Source organism: Hippopotamus amphibius, chromosome 8, assembly GCF_030028045.1.
Source record: "Hippopotamus amphibius kiboko isolate mHipAmp2 chromosome 8, mHipAmp2.hap2, whole genome shotgun sequence".
NCBI classification, from domain to species: domain Eukaryota; kingdom Metazoa; phylum Chordata; class Mammalia; order Artiodactyla; family Hippopotamidae; genus Hippopotamus; species Hippopotamus amphibius.
This window is the reverse complement of record NC_080193.1, coordinates 67227097-67236556: the sequence shown is the minus strand read 5'-3', so window position 1 is coordinate 67236556 and position 9460 is coordinate 67227097. Positions and strand designations below refer to the sequence as shown.

Genomic DNA, 9460 nt, shown 5'->3' with positions numbered 1-9460 from the left:
ATATAATATGCATAGGTATGGATTTCATCCTGCTTAGTCCTGAGCTTCTTGGATCTGTGGGTCTGTGGTTTGATGTCTGTCATTAATTTTGGAAAATTCTTATCCTTTATTATTTCAAATATTTCTTTTCTCCTTTCTTTCTTCTTCTGGTGTTCCAATTACGCACGTTTTACAACTTTTGAAATTTTTTACAGTTTGCGAATGTTCCAATTTTTTCACACTTTTTTCTTTTTGTATTTCAGTTTGGAAAGTTTCTATTGATCTATCTTCAAACTCATTGATAGTTTTATCAGCCAAGTCTACTGATAAGCCCATCAGAGGCATTTCCCATTCCTGTTGCAGTTGTTTTGATTTCTAGCTGTATCTTTTATCCTTTCTTAGAGCTTCCGTCTCTCTGCTTATATTCCCTATCTGTTCTTACATGTTGTCTATTTTTTCCATGAGAGCCTTTAATATATTATTCAGAGTTATTTTAAATTTTCTGTCCAGTAATTCCAGCCTCTGTATTACATATGAGTCTGGTTGTAATAATGGTTGCTTTGTCTCTTCAGAATGTGGTTTTCTTTCTTGATTTTTGGCATACTTTTAAATTATTTGCTGAAAGCCAAACATGTTGCTCCAAGTAGTAGAAAATGATTAAATAGGTCTTTAATGTGTGGCATTATGTTAACCTGGCTAGGAGTTGCACTATGTTTAATGTTTGCTGTAGCAAACATGTAGGTGGCAGAGACTTCAAATTCCTCCAAGACTCTTGTATTTGTCTCCCCCATTGACTCTGTACTTCCCTTCTCTAACATCTTCCCTTCAGAGACAGTATGTGTCTTACTGCTCTTTCAGCTGTCACCTACTATAATTATACTGGAGCCTTGTTGATGGGGTGGTAAGGTATGGGAGAGGGGAATGTTCTATAAGCTTCCAATTAAATACCGTCTTTCAGTGAAACTGCGTCTCTTAACTCTGATCTTCACAAGTGTTTTCAGTTGTATACCTACCCCTCCCTCCACCTATATCCACTTTCCTACTTCCCTAGCTCCAGTGTTCCCAACGTACTTCCTTAAAGAAATAGATTTCATGACTATGTTCCGTTGACTTTCTTGACTATATTACATTCCCCGACACCTGTGGTGAGACAAGAAGCCTAGAGGGGATGAAATGAGAGGAAAGGCCTTTTTTGGGAAGATGAGGCTCTGCAAAAATCTTTTCCCTGGAGAACAGGCCTTCTTTTTGGAGAAGGTTCTGATTGTATTTCACAGAAATTACTATTCCCCTCTCTTTGGAGGAGCCATGAAAAGATCTCAGCTCTTCATTATGAGAACCTATAGTTTCAGGAGTTAAAGTCCGTAAAAATGTGGGGCTCCTAAATACTACCACCCCAAGAAACTTCTCACTCCCAGGGTGGCACACACTCACCCTCTACAGATGTAAATTCACCATTTCAGTGTCCTATCCGTTTTCAAGCTCCAAATGCTTTTGCTCCTGATTAGCTGATCTTGGCTGTCATTCTTTCCATGTGCCTGCTTCTTCTGATTTCAGGATGTTGGTTTGCCCTAAAACCCCAGTTTTCTTATTTATTTTTAATTTTTATGTTTATTTTCATTTTTATTAAAGTATAGTTAATTCACAATGCTGTGTTAGTTTCAAGTGTACAGCAAAGTGACTCACTTTTATATATATGTGACAGTTATATATATATATCCTTTTTCAGGTTCTTTTCCATTATAGGTTATTGCAAGATATTGAGTATATAGTTCCCTGTGCTATACACTGGGTCCTTGTTGTTTATCTATTTTATATATAGTAGTGTGTATATGCTAATCCCAAACTCCTAATTTATCTCTCCCTAAAACCTCAGTTTTCTGATGAGTCCAAGAAAAGTTATTGATTTTCAATTTGCCCAGTTTTTTCTTTTTGTAAGGGTGGAAGAGACCATGTTCATGCCCTTTACATTTCAAAGTTGAAACCAAAAATCTCTAATAATAATGTTAAAAATTATATTCATAGCTAATTTATAAACTAAACTTGGATTACTGTTTCTTATTTTCAAGTAATATTTGGTATCCTTTCTTTTTCATAATTAGATGTCATTTCAATATGCTCAGTGGTTGGTTGATGCAAACCAAGATATCTGGATATTAGAGATATATATGATGAGGTCTAGAGATTTCATGCTATATTTTCCAAGTTTTGTTTCATACGTCCTACCTCATGTAAGTAATAATAATAATAATAAATAATAAATTTAAACCATATGGCTTGTCAATATTCTATTTATTTATTTATTTATTTATTTATTTATTTATTTATTTATAAGCTCTTTATTGGAATATAATTGCTTTACACTGTTGTGCCAGTTTTTGCTGTACAACAAAGTGAATCAGCTATATTTATACATATATCCCCATATCCCCTCCCTCCCATGATTCCCTCCTACCCTCCCTATCCCAGCCCTCTAAGTCATCACCCATCATCAAGTTGATCTCCCTATGTCATGCAGCAACTTCCCACTAGCTATTTATTTTACATTTGGTAGTGTATATATGTCAATGCTACTCTCTCACTTCATCCCAGTTTTCTCTTCGCCCCCCCATCCCCCACCCTGTGTCCTCAAGTCCATTCTCTACATCTGCATCTTTATCCTTGCCCTGTCACTGGGTTCATCAGTACCATTTTTTTTAGATTCCATATATATGAGTTAGCATACAGTATTCCTTTTTCTCTTTCTGGCTTACTTTGCTCTGTATGACAGTCCCTAGGTCCATCCACCTCACTACAAATAACTCAATTTCATTCCTTTTTATGGCTGCAAAATATTCCATTGTATATACGTACCACATCTTCTTTATCCATTCATCTGTTGATGGGCATTTAGGTTGCTTCCATGTCCTGGCTATTGTAAATAGTGCTGCAGTAAACATTGTGGTACATGTTTCTTTTTTGGATTATGGCTTTTTCTGGGTATATGCCCAAAAGTGGGATTGCTGGGTAATATGGTAGTTCCATTTTTAGTTTTTTAAGGAAACTCCATACTGTTTTCCATAGTGGCTGTACCAACTTACATTCCCACCAACAGTGCAGGAGGGTTCCATTTTCTCCACACCCTCTCCAGCATTTCTTTCCAGGTTTTTTGATGATGTCCATTCTGACCAGTGTGAGGTGATACCTCATTGTGGCTTTTTTGTGTGTGTGTAACAGTTTTTAGCTTTGCCCTTATTCACCTTAGTTCATTAAAAACAGACTTGTTTTAAAGATCGTATAGAGTAACCACCCACTAATGTGGGATTATAAGTAAGTCACCCCTCCCAGCATGGTATTTTTGTCTTTTAAAAAGGAGCGTTTCGGCTCCGGCTCGCTCCGGCCCGGGGCCGCCCCCGCCCGCCCTCACCGGCCGGGGTGCTCTCGGTGCTGCGCGGAGACCCTCCGCATCCCTGCGAACATGGCGCTGCGAGCGGCGCGAAGCGTGCGGGCTGTGGTGTACAGCCTGCGTGCTATCTCTGCGCCCAACGCGCCCTGCCCGCCGCCGCCCTGGGAACTGCGGGCCGCGCCGTCCGGGCGCTGCGCACTGGCCCCGCTCTGCTCTCGGTGCGTAAATTCACAGATAAACATGAATGGGTAACAACAGAAAAGGGTGTTGGAACAGTGGGAATCAGCAATTTTGCACAGGAAGCTTTGGGAGATGTTGTTTACTGTAGTCTGCCTGAAGTTGGGACAAAATTGAACAAACAAGAGGAATTTGGTGCTTTGGAAAGTGTGAAAGCTGCTAGTGAACTCTATTCTCCTCTATCAGGAGAAGTAACTGAAATTAATGAAGCTCTAGCAGAAAATCCAGGACTTGTCAACAAATCTTGTTATGAAGATGGTTGGCTGATCAAGATGACACTCAGTAACCCTTCAGAACTAGATGAACTAATGAGTGAAGAAGCATATGAGAAATACATAAAATCTATTGAGGAGTGAAAATGGAACTGCTAAATAAACTAGTTTGAAACAACTTAATCTAGCATAGTTGTCTTAAATTAGTGGTGGATAGATTTTTAAAAAGCAACTTTTAGCAAAAGAAACTACTTGCAACAATGTTTCCTAAAGAAAATTACCCCTTAACTTCCTAATGATTTGAGATAAACACTATGCATCTCTTTTTCACAGCAACCTATGATTTTTAGGCTAGGCTCCAGTTATAATATTCAGAATTCCTGAAATTATCTGTGGTAAAACTAGTTATAAAAATTATGTAATTTAAGGATAACAGTGTTATCTTAAGCCTTATATATAATATTGTAATTTGCTTACAGCCATCCCTGGATTTGGGTCAAAATACTCAGTGATCTTCCCACTGGAAATAACTGGCAGTGGAGAAGAGTTTGTTAGTTGTGTAGTGTGCAATGATGAACATTACTATCTTAATTTTACAATATACAGTGTTTGCTGGTGCTATTTTTATACAGTGAAGCAACAGCCTTGCAGGAAAATAAACAGTTTAATAATAAAATCTTTACCTTCATAATTAAAAAAAAAAAAAAGGAGAGTTTCTTATAGGAATCTTATTGATCACACAGTAGTTACAAGAAGGTCAGATATAATGATGTATACAATCTAAACAAGACAGGCTAATTAAGAATTTACATAATGTAAAAATATACATATTAAAAGTTAGCCATGTGGACAGATGCATGCATCAGGAAGAATAGTTGATAGGGCTTGAGGGCCCATATGCAGTAATATTGCTTTTTCTTCCTCAATTACAGTAAATAACTGCCACTAACAGATACAAATTTTCCACACACATCTAAATACACAAGGGTAAATGGTGACCTGCTACACGTACAGTCTCAAGTGGTTCTGTGCTCCTTCTGTGACAGCTCTCACAAAAGTGGTACATAGTGAACCCCATGCAGGTAGTCGGAAACACTGGTTATTTATCCTAGTTGGACTTTGAAAATGTTTACTGTCTGACATTAATCTGTGTTTCCTTTTACTATTTTCAAAACTGATATGCACATGGAGTGGGGGAATTCTGATGACTGCTTGACCTAACAGTGAACTGAAATACTCTTAAAAATGCTTTTTAATAACATATTTTAGTCACATACTTAACATCAAACATGGATCATCTACAGCTTTAAGCCAAAAGGTAGAGGAAGTGTATCTGAATTTTAATGCTTTTAGTTTCAGTATCCTGTAGCGTCCTGAGAGGCGTATACCATACACAGGAATCCATCTTCATCCTTCTCACTTTCATACACTTCGCAACCCGGTGTGGACACACTCACCATGCTATGTCCATTCACTGACAGGGAGAAGTCTTGATTAGCATTGAGCTGTAAGCACCTTCTAATTATCTTGATGAGCTCACTCATGTTGACATGATCAGGCACCAGGAACTTTGTTTTATCCAGGACCGAAAGCTGCTTCTCACCTTTGTATCATTCTATTATTACAGGGATTTTGGTAGGATGCTGCTCTCGGGTAAGTCGGACATCTTCTACTCTTTGTTCCAAGGTTTGGCGCTGTTTGCAGGTTTTCTCCGATGGCATGTTGCGGCAGGCTGGGCAGGGGCGGAGATGTGGAGGATCCCGGAGGTCCAGGCGTTGGCTGCAGCAGCTCCGACTGTGGCGACAGCTACCATTCTTGTGTCTCCTCAGCCCACAGCCGCGTCAGGTGACCCCTCATTGTGGCTTTGACTTGCATTTCTCTGATGATTAGTGATGTTGAGCATCTTTTCAAGTGTTTGTTAGTCATCTGCATGTCTTCTTTGGAGAAATTTCTATTTAGGTCTTCTGCCCATTTGTGGATTGGGTTATTTGCTTTTTTGGTATTAAGCTTCATGAGCTGCTTGTATATTTTGGAGGTTAATCCTTTGTCCGTTGTTTCATAGGCAATTATTTTTTCCCATTCTGAGGGTTGCCTTTTAGTCTTGTTTATGGTTTCTTTTGCTGTGCAAAAGCTTTTAAGTTTCATGAGGTCCCATTTGTTTATTCTTGATTTTATTTCCATGATTCTAGGAGGTGGGTCCAAAAAGATCTTGCTTTGATGGATGTCATAGAGGGTTCTGCCTATGTTTTCCTCTAGGAGTTTTATAGTGTCTGGCTTTACATGTAGGTCTTTAATCCATTTGGAGTTTATATTTGTGTATGGTGTTAGGAAGTGTTCCAATTTCATTCTTTTACATGTAGCTGTCCAATTTTCCCAGCACCACTTATTGAAGAGGCTGTCTTGTTTCCATGGTATATTCGTGCCTCCTTTGTCAAAGATAAGGTGCCCATATGTGTTTGGGCCTACTTCTGAGTTCTCTATTCTATTCCATTGATCTTCCTTTCTCTTTTTGTGCCAGTACCATACTGTCTTGATCACTATGGCCTTGTAGTATAGTTTGAAGTCAGGAAGCCTGATTCCACCAACTCCATTTTTCCTTCTCAAGATTGCTTTGGCTATTTGGGGTCTTTTGCATTTCCATACAAATCGTAAGATTTCTTGCTCTAGTTCTGTGAAAAATGCCATTGGTAATTTGATCGGGATTGCATTGAATCTGTAAATGGCTTTGGGTAGTACAGTCATTTTCACGATGTTGATTCTTCCAATCCAGGAACATTGTATGTCCCTCCATCTGTGTGTGTCTTCTTTGATTTCTTTCATCAATGTCTTAAAGTGTTCTGCATACAGATCTTTTGCCTCCTTAGGCAGGTTTATTCCTAGGTATTTTATTCTTTTGGTTGCAATGGTGAATGGGAGAGTTTCCTTCATTTCTCTTTCTGCTCTTCCGTTGTTATTAGTGTATAGGAATGCAAGAGATTTCGGTGCATTAATTTTGTAGTCTGCTACTTTACTAAACTCATCAATTAGTGCTAGCAGTTTTCTGGTAGCATCTTTAGAGTTTTCTATATATAATATCATGTCATCTGCAAAGAGTGACAATTTTACTTCTTTTCCAATGTGGATTCCTTTTATTTCTTTTTCTTCTCTGATTGCTGTGGCTAAAACTTCCAAAACTATGTTGAATAATAGTGGTGAGAGTGGACACCCTTGTCTTGTTCCTGTTCTTAGAGGGAATTCTTTCAGTTTTTCCCCATTGAGAATGATGTTGGCTTTTGGTTTCTCATATATGGCTTTTATTATGTTGAGGTAATTTCCTTCTATGCCCATTTTCTGGAGAGTTTTGATCATAAAATGGATGTTGAATTTTGTCAAAAGCTTTTTCTGCATCTATTGAGATGATCATATGGTTTTTATCCTTCAGTTTGTTGATATGATGTATCACATTGATTGATTTGCGTATATTGAAGAATCCTTGCATCCCAGGGATAAACCCCACTTGATCATGGTGTATGATTTTTTTAATGTGCTGTTGGATCCTGTTTGCTAGTGAGGATTTTTGCATCTATATTCATCAGTAATATTGGCCTGTAATGTTCTTTTTTTGTGACATCTTTGCCTGGTTTTGGTATCAGGGTGATGGTGGCCTCATAGAATGAGTTTGGGAGTGTTCCGCCTTCTGCAATATTTTGGAAGAGTTTGAGAAGGATAGGTGTTAGCTCTTCTCGAAATGTTTGATAGGATTCGCCTGTGAAGCCATCTTGCTCTGGACTTTTGTTTGTTGGGAGATTTTTAATCACAGGCTCAACTTCAGTGCTTGTGATTGGTCTGTTCATAGTTTCCATTTCTTCCTGGTTCAGTTTTGGAAGATTGTAATTTTCTAAGAATTTATCCATTTCTTCCAGGTTATCCAATTTTTTGGCATATAGTTGCTTGGAGTAGTTTCTCACGATCTTTTGTATTTCTACGGTGTCACTTGTAACTTCTACTTTTTCATTTCTTATCCTGTTGATCTGCATTTTCTCCCTTTTTTCCTGGTGAGTGTGGCTAATGGTCTATCAATTTTGTTTATCTTCTCAAATAGCCAGCTTCTAGTTTCATTGATCTTTGCTATTGTTTCTTTCATTTCTTTTTCATTTATTTCTTCTCTGATCTTTATGATTTCTTTCCTTCTGCTCACCTTGGGTTTTTTTTTTTTTTTTTTGTTCTTCTTTCTCTAATTGTTTTAGGTGTAAGGTTAGGTTGTTTATTCAATATTTTTCTTGTTTCTTGAGGTAGGGCTGTATTGCTATAAACTTCCCTCTTAGAACTGCTTTTGCTGCTTCCCATAGGTTTTGGGTTGTTGTGTTCTCATTGTCATTTGTTTCTAGGTATTTTTTGATTTCCTCTTTGATTTCTTTAGTGATTTCTTGATTGTTTAATAGCATATTGTTTAGCCTCCATGTGTTTGTAATTTTTATACTTTTTTTTTCTGGAATTGATATCTAGTCTCATGGCGTTGTGGTCAGAGAAAATGCTTGATATGATTTCAGTTTTCTTGAATTTATCGAGGCTTTCTTTGTGACCCAAGATGTGATCTATCCTGGGAAATGTTCCATGTGCACTTGAGAAGAAAGTGTATTCTGTCGTTTTTGGATGGAATGTCCCATAAATATCAATTAAGTCGAGATGGTCTAATGTGTCATTTAAAGCTTGTGTGTCCTTATTTATTTTCTGTTTGGATGATCTGTCCATTGATGTAAGTGGGGTGTTCAAGTCTCCCACTATTATTATGTTACTGTTGATGTCCCCTTTTATGGCTGTTAGCATTTGCCTTGTGTATTGAGGCGTTCCTATGTTTGGTGCATAGATATTTACAATTGTTATATGTTCTTCTTCGATGGATCCCTTGATCACTATGTAGTGTCCTTCCTTGTCTCTTGTAATAGTCTTTACTTTCAAGTCTAATTTGTCTGATATGAGTATTGCTACTCTGGCTTTCTTTTGACTTCCATTTGCATGGAATATCTTTTTCCATCCCCTTACTTTCAGTCTGTATGTGTCCCTAGGTTTGAAGTGGGTTTCTTGTAGGCAGCATATATAAGGATCTTGTTTTTGTATCCATTCTGCCAGTCTCTGTCTTTTGGTTGGAGCATTTAATCCATTTACATTTAAGGTAATTATTGACATGTATGTTCCTATTATCATTTTCTTAATAGTTTTGTTTTTGTTTTTGTAGGTCTTTTCCTTCTCTTGTGTTTCCTGCTTAGAAAAGTTCCTTTAGCATTTGTTGTAAGCCTGGTTTGGTGCTACTGAATTCTCTTAACTTTTGCTTGTCTGTAAAGCTTTTGATTTCTCTGTCAAATCTGAATGAGATTCTTGCTGGGTAGAGTATTCTTGGCTGTAGGTTTCTCTTTTAAGACTTTCAGTATATGCTGCCACTCCCTTCTGGCCTGCAGAGTTTCTGCAGGAAGATCGGCTGTTATCCTTATGGGTTTTCCCTTATATGTTATTTGTTGCTTTTCTCTTGCTGCTTTTAATATTTTTTCTTTGTGTTTAATTGTCATTAGTTTGATTAATATGTGTCTTGGTGTGTTTCTCCTTGGGTTTATTCTATATGGGACTCTCTGTGCTTCTTGAACTTGATTAACTATTTCTGTTCCCATGTTGGGGA

The 9460-nt window shown here is 37.7% G+C and overlaps 2 pseudogenes; one reads left to right on the top strand and one right to left on the bottom strand.

Annotated features, from left to right (window-relative positions):
* Positions 1–3403: 3403 nt before the first annotated feature.
* LOC130858939 (glycine cleavage system H protein, mitochondrial-like) lies at positions 3404–4115 on the top strand (annotated as a pseudogene).
* A 1050-nt stretch (positions 4116–5165) lies between these two features.
* On the bottom strand, positions 5166–5531 carry LOC130858938 (microtubule-associated proteins 1A/1B light chain 3B-like; annotated as a pseudogene).
* Positions 5532–9460: the final 3929 nt, after the last annotated feature.